Source organism: Anolis sagrei, chromosome X, assembly GCF_037176765.1.
Source record: "Anolis sagrei isolate rAnoSag1 chromosome X, rAnoSag1.mat, whole genome shotgun sequence".
Lineage (NCBI taxonomy): Eukaryota > Metazoa > Chordata > Lepidosauria > Squamata > Dactyloidae > Anolis > Anolis sagrei.
Genome location: NC_090034.1, coordinates 106795133 through 106811736, shown reverse-complemented (window position 1 = coordinate 106811736; position 16604 = coordinate 106795133). Strand labels below are relative to the sequence as shown.

The 16604-nt window shown below is 43.8% G+C and overlaps 1 protein-coding gene across 1 annotated transcript in view; it reads right to left on the bottom strand.

The window, feature by feature from the left end:
• The window catches only part of LOC137094998 (tumor necrosis factor alpha-induced protein 2-like), a 59618-nt gene extending 43963 nt beyond the window's left edge, over window positions 1-15655 (bottom strand). The window contains exon 1 of the mRNA XM_067461122.1: window positions 15565-15655. The gene's annotated coding sequence lies outside the window, so the exon portion shown is untranslated. The remainder of the gene's footprint in view (window positions 1-15564) is intronic.
• Window positions 15656-16604: the final 949 nt, after the last annotated feature.

The window sequence follows — 16604 nt, the reverse complement described above, 5'->3', positions numbered from 1 at the left end:
TGTAACAGTATCCAAAAGTCCTAGGCTCAACCAACTCCCCAGACAAACCTCAACCAATCAGTTTAATGTAACAGTATCCAAAAGTCCTAGGCTCAGCCAGCTCCCTGGACGAAGCTCAACCAATCAGCTTCATGCATCTTATTTTACAGTTGACACATGCACACTAAATGTAACAGTACCCAAAAGGCTCAGCCAACTCCTCGGACAAAGCTCAACCAATCAGTTTAATGTAACCGTATCCAAAAGTCCTAGGCTCAGCCAGCTCCCCGGACAAAGCTCAACCAATCAGTTTAATGTAACAGTATCCAAAAGTCCTAGGCTCAGCCAGCTCCCCGGACAAAGCTCAACCAATCAGTTTAATGTAACAGTATCCAAAAGTCCTAGGCTCAGCCAGCTCCCCGGACAAAGCTCAACCAATCAGTTTAATGTAACCGTATCCAAACGTCCTAGGCTCAGCCAGTTCCCCGGATGAAGCTCAACCAATCAGTTTAATGTAACAGTATCCAAAAGTCCTAGGCTCAGCCAGCTCCCCGGACAAAACTCAACCAATCAGTTTAATGTAACAGTATCCAAAAGTCCTAGGCTCAGCCAGCTCCCCGGACAAAGCTCAACCAATCAGTTTAATGTAACAGTATCCAAAAGTCCTAGGCTCAGCCAGCTCCCCGGACAAAGCTCAACCAATCAGTTTAATGTAACCGTATCCAAACGTCCTAGGCTCAGCCAGTTCCCCGGATGAAGCTCAACCAATCAGTTTAATGTAACAGTATCCAAAAGTCCTAGGCTCAGCCAGCTCCCCGGACAAAACTCAACCAATCAGTTTAATGTAACAGTATTCAAAAGTCCTAGGCTCAGCCAGCTCCCCGGACGAAGCTCAACCAATCAGCTTCATGCATCTTATTTTACAGTTGACACATGCACACTAAATGTAACAGTACCCAAAAGGCTCTGCCAACTCCCCGGACAAAGCTCAACCAATCAGTTTAATGTAACAGTATCCAAAAGTCCTAGGCTCAGCCAGTTCCCCGGACAAAGCTCAACCAATCAGTTTAATGTAACCGTATCCAAAAGTCCTAGGCTCAGCCAACTCCCCGGACAAAGCTCAACCAATCAGTTTAATGTAACAGTATCCAAAAGTCCTAGGCTCAGCCAACTCCCCGGACAAAGCTCAACCAATCAGCTTCATGCATCTAATTTTACAGTTGACACACACTTACTAATGGTTGGAAAAACTCAAGAGCAATGGTATCTCTATCATCTGGATCCTAGTTAGATGAAAGCAAAGGCAACACGACTGCTTTGCAACAACATTACTCAGGCAAACACATTGTCTTGTTGCAAAATATTATCCATAGACGTAGTAGTATTAACTACAATCATGTGTTTGCAAGAAGGTTTCCGGCAAGCAATACATATTGACAAAAATCCAGTTCTCAGTTGGAAAGTTTTCTAAAGGTTTTTCCCTTTCATGTCCCATTGACATAAAACCACATTGGAATATCCGCACAGCACGGAGTTATTAATTATTAATTGGCTCCTAATGGCAACCAAGTGACCTTTCCATTTCCCACCTGTTGTTGTTGTTGATTTAAATGCAAAGTCCGCCTCTTTGGAAAACTACTCTTGCCTTTGCAAAGTCATATGATCCCAAATGCTAATTCGAAGGTAATGCAAGGATTTTGATTGCAAGGATTGAAATATATACCCAAAGGTCACAAATTTTCCCCAAGAGAACAGGGTTGGGATCTTTGCAAAAGTACGCAAAGATAGTTTGGGAAAGTCACGCTCTCTCAGCCTCGGAAACACAAAGGCAACAACACACCACTTTCAACAGCCACGGCTCCGTGCTGCAAGGTGCTGGGAGTTGTAGTTTTCCCAAGGGTGCCTCGCCACTGTGGAATGATAAATGCCCTTTGGACACTGCTTGAATGGCCAAAGCTCATTCGCGATGCCATCCTGGGAGCTGTAGTTTTCCCAAGGGTGCCTTGCCACTGTTGAATCCTTTGGACGCTGCTTGAATGACCAAAGCTCATTCGCGATGCCATCCTGGGAGCTGTAGTTTTCCCAAGGGTGCCTTGCCACTGTTGAATCCTTTGGACGCTGCTTGAATGACCAAAGCTCATTTGTGATGCCATCCTGGGAGTTGTAGTTTTCCCAAGGGTGCCTCGCCATTGTGGAATGATTAATGCCCTTTGGACACTGCTTGAATGACCAAAGCTCATTTCCTGGGAGTTGTAGTTCAACGAAGCACCCAATGGCCATCCAGCCTCAAATATGATAGACAGATCGATCAATTGATCAATCAATCAATCAATCAATTGATTGATATATAGGTAGGTATTATAGCCTCAGATATGATAGACAGATAGATAGATAGATCAATCAATCGATCGATAGATAGACTGATTGATATATAGGTAGGTATTATGTGATATATATCTATCATGGAATCATGGCGTTGGAAGAGACTTCCAAAGGCCATTTAGTCCAACCCTGCCATAAGGAACAATTTGATCCCTCCTCACAGATAGCCATCTAGTCATGGATACGATAGATAACCCAATGGCCATCCAGCCTCAGATATGATAGACAGACAGATTGATTGATCAATCGATCGATAGATTGATTGATATATAGGTAGGTATTATGTGATATATATTTATCATGGAACCATGGCGTTAGAAGGAAACTCCAAAGGCCATTCAGTCCAACCCTGCCCATAAGGAACAATTTGATCCCTCCTGACAGATAGCCATCTAGCCATGGATACGATAGATAACCCAATGGCCACCCAGCCTCAGATATGATAGACAGACAGATAGACAGATAGATTGATAGATAGGTATTATGTGATATATCTATTATAGGATTATGGCATTGGAAGGGACTTCCAAAGGCCATTTAGTCCAACCCTGCCATAAGGAACAATTTGATCCCTCCTGACAGATAACCATCTACCCATGGATACGATAGATAGATAGATAGATAGATAGATAGATAGATAGACAGACAGACAGACAGACAGACTATATTCTGTGATATGGCTATCATAGCATTGGAAGGGGCCTCCAAAGGCCATCCAGTGCAACCCCCTTTTGCCATAAGGGAAGACACAATCCAATCCCTCCTGAAAGATGGCCATCTAGTCACAGATACAATACACAGACACACTATAGTCTGTGATATGTCTATCATGCAATCATAGCATTGGAAGGGGCCTCCAGAGGCCATCCAGTCCAACCCCCTTTTGCCATGAGAAAAGACACAATATGAGCCCTCCCAACAGATGGTCATCCAGCCATAGATATGATAGATATATTCTGTGATATGCCTATCATGCAATCATGGTGTTGGAAGGGGCCTCCAAAGGCCATCCAGCCCAACCCCCTTTTACCATAAGGGTAGTCACAATACTGAGCCCTCCCGACAGATGGCCATCCAGCCATAGATACGATAGATTGTGCGATGTATCTATCATGGAATCATGGCACTAGAAGGGACCTCCAAAGGCCATCCAGTCCAACCCTCTTTTGCCACGAGGAAAGACACAATATGAGCCCTCCAGATAGATGGCCATTCAGCCATAATTACGATAGAGAGAGAGATGGCTAAGACTAAATTCTGTAAGATATCTATCATGAAATCATAGCATTGGAAGAGACCTCCAAAGGTCAACCAGTCCAACCCTTTTTTGCCATGAGGAAAAGCACAATCTGAGCCCTCCTGACAGATGGCCATCCAGCCATAGATATTATAGATATATTCTGTGATATATCTATCATGCAATCATAGCATTGGAAGGGACCTCCAAGGGCCATCTAGTCCAACCTTCTTTTGCCATGAGGACAGACACAATATGAGCCTTCTCGACAGATGGCCACCCAGCCATAGATACAATAGGTTGTGTGATGTATCTATCATAGAAACATGGCTCTTCAAAAGACATCCAAAGGGCATCCAGTCCAACCCCCTTTCACAATAAGGGAAGACACAATCTGAACCCTCCAGACAGATGGCCATTCAATCATAATTAAAATAGAGAGAGAGATGGCTAAGACTAAATTCTGTAATATATATATCATGGAATCGTAGTGTTGGAAGGGCCTCCAAAGGCCATCCAGCCCAACCCCCTTTTGCCGTAAGGGAAGACACAATCTGAGCCCTCCCGACAGATGGCCATCCAGCCATAGATATGATAGATATATTCTGTGATATATCTATCATGCAATCATGGTGTTGGAAGGGGCCTCCAAAGGCCATCCAGTCCAACCCCCTTTTGCCATAAGAGAAGACACAATCTGAGCCCTCCCAACAGATGGCCATCCAGCCATAGATACGATAGATTGTGTAATGTATCTATCATGGAAGGGACCTCCAAAGGCCATTCAATCCATAAGAGTGGACACAATCTGATCCTTCCTGACAGATGGCCTTCCATCCTCTGTAAAACTACAACTCCCATTATCCCATACATTGATCCCTGGAAGTGGAGATACACCTGGGCAAAAGAAGAACTGAATGCAAAGTTTCTTCTTCCTTTACCTGCACCATCTCCATCTTTTCTTCTGCAGCAGGCTGAGGGTTTCTTACTTTGTGCATCGAACCACTGGTTGCGCATACACACAGCGCATAAAGCATTCACAAAGCAGCCGACAGATAGGCCGTGGCTTTACCTGCTGGACTCCGGCCCGCCTCCTTTCGACCCCATGTGACGGGTTTATCTTTAACTCGGCTCTTTTCCAGGAAGGGACCAAGGCAGGAGTTTCCCCCAAAGAGATAAATCCCCCAAAAGCCAGGAAGAAAGCGCATTGCAACACATCACGCTCCCATTCCTGGAATTTACAGGCAAGAAAGATGCAAGGGCTCAAGTTTGGATAAGACAGCGGTTTCGTCCCTACACTGTACGGCCATTACACAATGCTATGCACTCCTGGGAGACGTAGTTTTGCAAGGCTGTCTCTGACAAAGAGTGCAAATTACGACTCCCAGGGCTGCATAGCATTGGGCCGTTCCCAAACTGCATGAGTTATGCACTCTACATGTGCACAAGGATGGCACATTGGATTTCCCGAGTCCAAAAAATGGAAAAGGCAACTCTTTGGAATTATTTGCTTATAAACATACTTTGGATGGCCATCAGTCGGGGAGGTTTTGAGCTGTAGGCTCCTGTGTTTGCAATGGGTCAGACTGGATGACCTCTAGGGGATCCTTCGCAATCCATAATACATCGCATCCTAGAGTTGGAAGAGACTGCTAGAGCCATCCAGTCCAACCACCTTCTGCCCTAGAAAGGCACCATCAAAGCACTTCCAACAGATGGCCATCCAGCCATAGATATGATAGATAGACATAGACATCATTAAAGACCTCCTGACAGCCATAGATATTATATAGATAAACACAGGCACCATCAAACCCTCCTGACAGATGGCCATCCAGCCATAGATATGATAGATAGACATCATTAAAGACCTCCTGACAACCATAGATATTATATAGATAGACATAGACACCATCAAAGCCCTCCCAACAGATGGCCATCGAGCCATAGATATGATAGATAAACATAGACATCATTAAAGACCTCCTGACAGACATAGATATTATATAGATAGACATAGACACCACCAAAGCCCTCCTGACAGAAGGCCATCCAGCCATAATGATAGATAGACATAAAAATAATCAAAGCCCCCCTGACAGATTGCCATCCAGCCATAGATATGATAGATAGACATAGACATCATTAAAACCCTCCTGACAGCCATAGATATTATATAGATAGACATAGACACCATCAAAGCCCTCCTGACAGATGGCCATCCAGCCATAGATTTGATAGACATAGACACCCTCAAAGCCCTCCTGACAGATGGCCATCTAGCCATAGATATGATAGATAGACATAGACACCATCAAAGCTCTCCCGACAGATGGCCATCCAGCCATAGATATGGTAGATAGACATAGACACCATCAAAGCTCTCTCAACAGATGGCCATCCAGCCATAGATATGATAGATAGACATAGACATCATTAAAGACCTCCTGACATCATAGATATTATATATATAGAAATAAACACCATCAAAGCCCTCCTGACAGATGGCCATCTAGCCATAGATCTGATAGACATAGACACCATCAAAGCCCTCCTGACAGATGGCCATCCAGCCATATATATGATAGAGAGATATAGACACCATCAAAGCCCTCCCAACAGATGGCCATCCAGCCATATATATGATAGACATAGACATAATTAAAGACCTCCTGACAGCCATAGATATTATATAGATAGACACCATAGATACAATAGGTGGCACTGGAAGGGACCTCCAAAGGCCATCCAGTCCAACCCCCTTCTGCCATAAGGGAAGACACAATCTGAGCCCTCCCGACAGATGGCCATCCAGCCATAGATACAATAGTGTGATGTATCTATCATGGAAACATGGCACTGGAAGGGACCTCCAAAGACCATTCAGTCTAACCCCCTTTTGCCATGAGCAAAGATACAATCATGAGCTCTCCCGACAGATATCCATCTAGTCATAGATAGAATAGATAAACACACTATATTCTGTGATATGTCTATCATGCAATCATGGCACTGTAAGGGACCTCCAAAGGCCATCCAGTCCAACCCCCTTTTGCCATAAGGGAAGACACAATCTGAGCCCTCCCGACAGATGGCCATCCAGCCATAAATACGATAAATTGTGTGATGTATTTTTCTGCAATAACGGAAAACACAATCTGAATGAAAGGACCCAGATTGGTTGCAAATACAGCCGGATTCTGCACTGTTTTTGAATGCACGCACAATGCTTTTTGCTGACTCCGAACCCTTCCTGTATCTGGGATTAGCACTGGAAATCCCGCAACGTCAAGAGACAGGACTGGGGAGAAATGCCTGATTTATTGACACCACCAGCTGCTTGGAAGTGACTGGTTTTGCAAGCTGGAATGGCTGAGAATTTGGGATTGTCATCAGTACATTAGTGGTGGTGCATATGCTTTTTATGCGCGCAATTGGCTTCCTTCCCCCATCCCAATGTGCAATTTCCTTGCAACTTGGGCCATGAGTCACTCCAAAAGGCCATGGGTGCATCTATACTACATAATAAATGCACTTCGAGGCCACTTTAACTGCAATGGCTCAATGCTACGGAATATTGGGACTTGGGTGCATCTATACTACAGAATTAATGCAGTCTGGTCCACTTTAGCTGCTGGGATTTATAGTTCACCTACAATCAAAGGGCATCCAGAACTCCACCAACAATGGAATTGAACTAAACTTGGGATACAGAACTCCCATTACCAAAAGAAAATACTGGAAGGGTTTGGTGGGTATTGACCTTGAGTTTGGGAGTTGTAGTTCACCTACAGCCAGAGAGCGCTGTGGACTCAAACAAGGATGGATCTGGACCAAACTTCGCATGGATACTCAATATGTCCAAATGTGGACATTGGTGGAGGTTGGGGAAAAATAAGACCTTGTCATTTGGGAGTTGTTGTTGCTGGGATTTACAGTTCACCTACTATCAAAGAGCATTCCGAACTCCACCAACAATGGAATTGAACCAAACTTCTCACACAGAACTCCCATGACTAATTGAAAATACTGGAAGGGTTTGGTGGGTACTGACCTTGAGTTTGGGAGTTGGAGTTCACCTACAGCTGTGGACTCAAACAATAATGGATCTGGACCAAACTTCACATGGATATTCAATATGCTCAAATGTGAAGACTGGTGGAGATTAGGGAAAACTGACCTTGACATTTGGAAGCTGCCATTGCTGGGATTTATAGTTCACCTACAATCAAGGAGCATTCTGAACTCCACCAACATTGGAATTGGACCAACTTGGCACACAGAACTCCCATGACCAACTGAAAATACTGGAAGGGTTTGGTGGGCACTGACTTTGAGTTTGGGAGTTGTAGTTCACCTACAGCCAGAGAGCACTGTGGACTCAAACAATGATGGTTCTGGACCAAGCTTTGCATAGATACTCAATATGCTTAGATGTGAACATTGCTGGAGTTTTGGGGAAATGGACCTTGACATTTGGGAGTTCTAGTTGCTGGGATTTACATTTCAACTAAAATCAAAGGGCGTTCCGAACTCCACCAACAATGTAATTGAACCAAACTTGGCACACAGAACTCCCATGACCAACAGAAAATACTGAAATACTGGAAGGGTTTGGTGGGCATTGACCTTGACCTCTCCAGCAAAGGATCACCGCCTTGTCGGGGCGCTGGAGCTTGAGCACCTCAATGATGTCATGAGCGAAACCGTGAAGGGCCACCCAAGACGGGACGGTCGTGGCAGAGAGGTCAGACCAAGCGTGATCCCTGGGGAAGGCAATGGCAAACCACTCCAGTATCCTTGCCAAGAAAACTAAATGGACCAGTACAACCAGAGATATGTCGGTATGCCATTGGAAGATGGGACTCCCAGGTCGGAAGATGGCCAAAATGCTACTGGGGAGGAGCAGAGGATAAGTTCAACTAGCCCCAGATGTGATGACGCAGCTAGCTCAAAGCCGAAAGGAAGGCTAGCGGCCGACGGTACTGGAGGTGAACGACGAATCCGATGCTCTAAAGATCAACACACCATAGGAACCTGGAATGTAAGATCTATGAGCCAGGGCAAATTGGATGTTGTTATTGGTGAGATGTCAAGACTAAAGATAGACATTCTGGGGGTCAGCGAACTGAAATGGACTGGAATGGGCCACTTCACATCAGATGACCACCAGATCTACTACTGCGGACAAGAGGAACATCGAAGAAATGGAGTAGCCTTCATAATTAATAAGAAATTCGCTAAAGCGGTGCTTGGATACAACCCAAAAAATGACAGAATGATCTCAATTCGAGTGCAAGGAAAGCCTTTCAACATTACAGTGATCCAAATATACGCCCCAACCACAGCTGCTGAAGAAGCAGAAGTAGATCAGTTCTATGAGGATCTGCAGGACCTACTGGATAATACACCAAAAAGAGACATTATTTTCATTACAGGAGACTGGAATGCCAAGGTGGGAAGTCAAATGACAACTGGGATCACAGGCAAGCATGGTCTGGGAGAACAAAATGAAGCGGGACGCAGGCTGATAGAATTTTGCCAGGAAAACTCGCTGTGTATAACGAATACTCTCTTCCAACAACCTAAAAGACGGCTTTATACATGGACCTCACCAGATGGTCAACACCGAAATCAGATTGACTACATCCTTTGCAGCCAAAGGTGGCGGACATCCATCCAGTCGGTGAAAACAAGACCTGGGGCTGACTGTAGCTCAGATCACGAACTTCTTATTGCCAAATTTAGAATAAAACTAAAGAGATCAGGGAAAATACACAGACCAGTTAGATATGATCTCACTAACATTCCTAGCGAATATACAGTGGAAGTGAAGAACAGATTTGAAGGACTAGATTTAGTAAACAGAGTCCCAGAAGAACTATGGACAGAAGTCCGCGACATTGTTCAGGAGGCGGCAACAAAGTACGTTCCAAAGAAAAAGAAAACCAAGAAGGCAAAATGGTTGTCTGCTGAGACACTGGAAGTAGCCCAAGAAAGGAGGAAAGCAAAAGGAAACGGTGATAATAAGGGGAGATATGCCCAGTTAAATGCGCAATTCCAGAGGTTAGCCAGAAGAGATAAGGAACTATTTTTAAATAAGCAATGCATGGAAGTGGAGGAAGACAACAGAATAGGAAGGACAAGAGACCTCTTCCAGAAAATTAGAAATATTGGAGGTAAATTTCAGGCAAAAATTGGTATGATAAAAAACAAAGATGGCAGGGACCTAACAGAAGCTGAAGAGATCAAGAGAAGGTGGCGAGACTATACAGAAGATCTGTATAGGAAGGATAATAATATTGAGGATAGTTATGACGGTGTGGTGAATGAATTAGAACCAGACATCCTGAGGAGTGAAGTTGAATGGGCCTTAAGAAGCATTGCTAACAACAAGGCAGCAGGAGACGACGGGATCCCAGCTGAACTGTTTAAAATCTTAAAAGATGATGCTGTCAAGGTGATGCATGCCATTTGCCAGCAAATATGGAAAACACAAGAATGGCCATCAGACTGGAAAAAATCAACTTATATCCCCATACCAAAAAAGGGAAATGCGAAAGACTGCTCAAACTTCCGTACAGTGGCCCTTATTTCTCATGCCAGTAAGGTAATGCTCAAGATCCTGCAAGGAAGACTCCAGCAATACATGGAGCGAGAGTTGCCAGATGTTCAAGCTGGGTTTAGAAAAGGCAGAGGAACGAGAGACCAGATTGCCAATATCCGCTGGATAATGGAGAAAGGCAGGGAGTTTCAGAAAAACATCTACTTCTGCTTCATTGACTATTCTAAAGCCTTTGACTGTGTGGATCATAATAAATTGTGGCAAGTTCTTGGTGGGATGGGCATACCAAGCCACCTTGTCTCTCTCCTGAGGAATCTGTACAAGGACCAAGTAGCAACAGTCAGAACTGACCACGGAACCACAGACTGGTTCAAGATTGGGAAAGGCGTACGGCAAGGCTGCATACTCTCACCCAACCTTTTTAACTTGTATGCAGAACACATCATGCGATGTGCGGGGCTGGATGAATGCAAAGCTGGGGTGAAAATTGCTGGAAGAAACATTAACAACCTCAGATATGCAGATGACACCACTCTGATGGCCGAAAGCGAGGAGGAGCTGAGGAGCCTTCTAATCAAGGTGAAAGAAGAAAGCGCAAAAGCCGGGTTGCAGCTAAACGTCAAAAAAACCAAGATTATGGCAACAAGAATGATTGACAACTGGAAAATAGAGGGAGAAACCGTGGAGGCCGTGACAGACTTTGTATTTCTAGGTGCAAAGATTACTGCAGATGCAGACTGTGGCCAGGAAATCAGAAGACGCTTCCTTCTTGGGAGGAGAGCAATGTCCAGTCTCGATAAAATAGTGAAGAGTAGAGACATCAGACTGGCAACAAAGATCCATTGCCTAGTCAAAGCCATGGTATTCCCTGTAGTAACCTACGGATGTGAGAGCTGGACCTTAGGGAAGGCTGAGCAAAGGAAGATCGATGCTTTTGAGCTGTGGTGCTGGAGGAAAGTGCTGAGAGTGCCTTGGACTGCGAGAAGATCCAACCAGTCCATCCTCCAGGAAATAAAGCCCGACTGCTCACTGGAGGGAAAGATACTAGAGACAAAGTTGAAGTACTTTGGCCACATCATGAGGAGACAGGAAAGCCTAGAGAAGGGAATGATGCTGGGGAAAGTGGAAGGCAAAAGGAAGAGGGGCCGACCAAGGGCAAGATGGATGGATGGCATCCTTGAAGTGACTGGACTGACCTTGAAGGAGCTGGGGGTGGTAACGGCCGACAGGGAGCTCTGGCGTAGGCTGGTCCATGAGGTCACGAAGAGTCGGAGACGACTGAACGAATGAACAACAACAACGACCTTGAATTTGGGAGTTGTAGTTCACCTCCATCCAAAGAGCACTGTGGACTCAAACAATTATGGATCTGGACCAAACTTTGCATGGATACTCAGTATGTCCAAATGTGGACATTGGTGGAGTTTGGGAAAAATAGACTTTGACATTTGGGAGTTGTAGTTGCTGGGATTTATAGTTCACCTACAACCAAAGGGCATTCCGAACTCCACCAACAATGGAATTGAACCAAACTTGGCACACAGAACTCCAATGACCAACTGAAAATACTGGAAGGGTCTGGTGGGCATTGATCTGGAGATTGGGAGTTGTAGTTCACCTATATCCAGAGAGCACTGTGGACTCAAACAATTATGGATCTGGACCAAACTTCACATAGATACTCAATATGCCCAAATGTGAACACTGGTGGAGTTGGAGGAAATGGACCTTGACATTTGGGAGTTGCCATTGCTGGGATTTATAGTTCACCAAAAATCAAAGAGCATTCTGAACTCCACCAACAATGGAATTGAACCAAACTTGGCACACAGAACTCCAATGACCAATAGAAAATACTGGAAGGGTTTGGTGGGCATTGACCTTGAGTTTGGGAGTTGTAGTTCACCTACATCCAGAGAGCACTGTGGATTCAAACAATGATGGATCTGGACCAAACTTTGCATGGATACTCAATATGCCCAAATGTGAACACTGGTTGAGTTTAGGGAAAACTGACCTTGACATTTGGGAGTTGCCATTACTGGGATTTATAGTTCAACAATCAATGAGTATTCTGAACCCCACCAACAATAGTATTGGGCCAAACTTCCCACACAAAATCCCTGAGACCAACCGAAAATACTATGTTTTCCGATGGTCTTTGGTGACTCCTCTGACACCCTCTTGCAATCCCCTTAGGGGTCCCGATCCCCGGGTTGAGAAACACTACACTAAGTAAACAGATGTCGATGACAACGACAACGTCTTTGCCCATCAGTGGGACTCAAACCACAGCACTTACAATTCAGAAAGCAATGCAGCCCAAAACATCCCAAAAGGTGAACATCAAAATGGGATTCAACTGCAGACAATACACACACACACACACATATCTGAAATGTTAAGTCTTGTTAAGCTGGCCTATATAGAATCTCTCTATATCTATATATGGCCATGTTCTAGAGGCATTTCTCAACAAAAGATTGCTCCAGGCACTGCCAGGCAATCAAATGCTAATCAAGGTGGTCAGTTGAAACATTCCCACCTAGCTCCAGCAGACAAGAGTCCTTTGTCCCACCCTGGTCATTCCACAGATATATAAGCCCTTTTTCCTAGTTCCAACAGACCTCACTACCTCTGAGGATGCTTGCCATAGATGCAGGCGAAACGTCAGGAGAGAATGCCTCTAGAACATGGCCATATAGCCCGAAAAAACCTACAACAACCCAGTGATTCCGGCCACGAAAACCTTCAACAATACATTATTATTATTATTATTATTATTATTATTATTATTATTGTTATTATTATTATTTATATATCTGTGTACATCTAATCACCTCTCAACAAAAGATTGCCCCAGGCACTGCCAGGCCACCAAATGCTAATCAAGGCGATCAGTTGAAACATTCACACCTAGCTCCAGCAGACAAGAGTCCTTTGTCCCATACTAGTTTCAACAGACCTCACTACCTCTGAGGATGCTTGCCATAGATGCAGGCAAAACGTCAGGAGAGAATGCCTCTAGAACATGGCCGTATAGCCCGAAAAAACCCACAAGAACCTAGTGATTCCAGCCATGAAAGCCTTCGACAATATATCTATATATGTACATACATACATATACATCGAGAGAATATATTTGTATTGTTGGAATATGCATATTCCAGCAGAATCAGCATAATTATGGAATATGTAAATGGACTAATTTTCCAATTGAAGCCACTCACATACATATATCACATTATAAATCCCATTATAGAATGTATAAAGTGAATAATTTTCCAATAGAAGCCTTTCTTCTTGTCTATCTATCTATCTATCTATCTATCTATCTATCTATCAGCATTATAAGTGCAAGACCCATGCAATGCAATTAAAACAACATTATATGGGCGCATATATGTATGTATGTATGTATGTATGTAATGTTTGTTTGTGGTATTCACAGAACTCAAAACCCACTGGACGAACTGACACCAAATTTGGACACAAGACACCTAACAACCCAATTTTTCACTCAAAGAAATTATTTTATCATTTGGGAGTTGTAGTTGCTGGGATTTCTAGTTCACCTACAATCAAAGAGCATTCTGAACCCCACCAATGATGGAATTGAACCAAACTTGGCACACAGTTCTCCCATGATCAACAGAAAATACTGGAAGGGCTTGGTGGGCAGTGTCCTTTGGTTTTGGAGTTGTAGTTCACCCACATCCAGAGATCACTGTGGATGCAAACAATGATGGTTCTGGACCAAACTCTACATGAATACTCAATATGCCCAAATGTGAACACTGGTGGAGTTTGGGGAAAATAGAATCTTGACATTTGGGAGTTGTCGTTGCTGGGATTTGTAGTTCACCTACAATCACAGAGCATTCTGAACCTCCCACACAGAACCCTCATGTGGGCCACAGCAACGCATGGCAGGGGATGGCTAGTATACACACACACACACACACACACACACACACACACACATACTGATCACATAATGTGGTTCCAAACTATATTATTGGACAGTGCAGATCCAGCCCAATACACACCTTGGAAGATTGGAAGTATTTGGGTAGATCACTCAAAAACTAAATTCTTGGTACATTTTGTCCAAAGTTGATCTTAAAACTATAATTTCAAGAAGTCGAAGAAATGCAAGTTTGGCGTGACTTCGAACTGCCATGGCTCAATGGTGTGGAGCCCCGGGAGTTGTAGTTTCCCAAGGTCGGTTGCCTTCTCCGCCAAAGTGGGCCAGGCTCCCTCAAAACTACAACTCCCAGGATACAATAGCAGTTGAAAAGTGGGATCAAGCCACATTAATTGTATGTTGTAGGTGCACTATAGTGTATATGGCAAAGAGAATACAAGAGTACATAGAACAGCATTTCTCAACCTGGGGGTCGGGACCCCTTGAGGGGTCACCAGGGGGTGTCAGAGGGGTTGCCAAAGACCATCAGAAAGCACTGTATGTTCTGTTGTTCATGGGGGTTCTGTGTGGGAAATTTGGCCCAATTCTATCGTTGGTGGGGTTCAGAATGCTCTTTGATTGTAGGTGAACTATAAATCCCAGTAACTACAACTCCCAAATGTCAAGGTCTATTTTCCCCAAACTCCACCAGTGTTTACATTTGGGCATACTGAGTATTTGTGCCAAGTTTGCTCCAGATCCATCATTGTCTGAGTCCACACTGCTCTCTGGATGTAGGTGAACTACAACTCTAAAACTCAAGGTCAGTGCCCACCAAACTCTTCTAGTATTTTGTGTTGGTCATGGGAGTCCTGTGTGCTAAAATGGTTTCAATTACATCATTGGTGGAGTTCAGAATACTCTTTGATTGTAGGTAGACCATAAATCCCAGCAACTACAACTCCCAAATGACAAAAATCAACTACAACTCTCAAATGCCAAATTTGGTCCAGTGGATGAAAATACATCCTGCATATCAGATATCTACATTACGACTTGTAAGAATAGCGAAATTACAGTAATGAAGTAGCAACAAAAATAATGTTATGATTGGGGGTCACCACAACATGAGGGGTCACGGCATTAGGAAGGTTGAGAAACACTAACATAGGACTAAATGACACCATTGATTGGCACTTTCCATTGTTGCTATCAAAGTTGACCCAAATTCCTTGCCTCGCCTTGAAGAAGAGATTTTTGCTGAATCCAAAAGCTTGCCTGGTTGGAAACATTTGAGTGTTTTGCTCAAGTTTTTGCAAAAAAAGTTTCCAAAGCAAAGATACTGCTGAAAATTGATGCTAAAATATAATTTCAGTTGTTGTTTTTCTCCCCTTCCCTCCCTGCCTTTGGTGCACCTCCAAGCCACTTTCCTTCTGCTGAGAAAAGGCAAAGAAAGGAAAGAAGGAAGGAAGAAGGGATTGGTGAGGTTCCTACCTTTGGATACCTTCCTTTTTGGGGGAAAGGACAGCACTGTGATGCTCTCAGCTCATGCTCTGCTTGCAGGATGTGGCTCTGCTCTGCTCTGCTTGGGATGCACAGGGCAGATGGGAGGTGCAATGAAGCAAGAGGGGGAAATGGCCTCAAAGAGAGGAAGCCCTTCCCATTCAAACAAGGAGGAGGAGGAGGAGGAGGGGGCTTGGCATTCCAGTTTTGCAAACCCAACACACAGCAATCCCAGTTGCGGAGACCTGCTGGTTATGGCTTTTGCAAAACTGGATCATTGCACACTTATAGGGAACCACAACTGAGTGGAGAAAAGTCCCTTTTGAGGACTGTCAATTCAGATGAGCCAAAGGAGAAATAAAAGGAGGGTAAATTTATTTGCAAACCCAACACACAGCCATCTCTCAGCATCCTCCGAAACTGTTATACAATTGAAAATATTGAGGCACACAATAATAATAATAATAATAATAATAATAATAAAACTTTATTTATACCCTGCTACCATCTCCCCAGGGGACTCAGTGCGGCTCACGTGAGGATGAGCCCATAATCTCTCAGCATCCTCCTACACTGCTATACAATTCAAAATATTGAGGCACATAATAATAATAATAATAATAATAATAATAATAATAAACTTTATTTCTACCCCACTAACATCTCCCCAAGGGACTCAGTGCAGCTTACATGAGGCCGAGCCCACAATACATCAATAATAAAAGCAATAACAAACAAACAATACAAAACAGTTAAAATAAATAAATCCACATTATCAGCTTTGAACTGGATTATCTGAGTCTACACTGCCATATGATCCAGTTCAAAGCAGATAATCTGGATTCTATACAGCTGTATAGAAGGGGCCTATGTCACTGGGACCCATTGACCACATTCAACGTTTGCATAGTTGCGAACATTTTGCAAAACATTCAATATTTGCATTGTTTCAAACATTTTGGGAAAGGTTTAAACCTTTGCATCATTGCAAAATATTAAAATGCTTGCATTGTTGCATGTTTATATGGAGC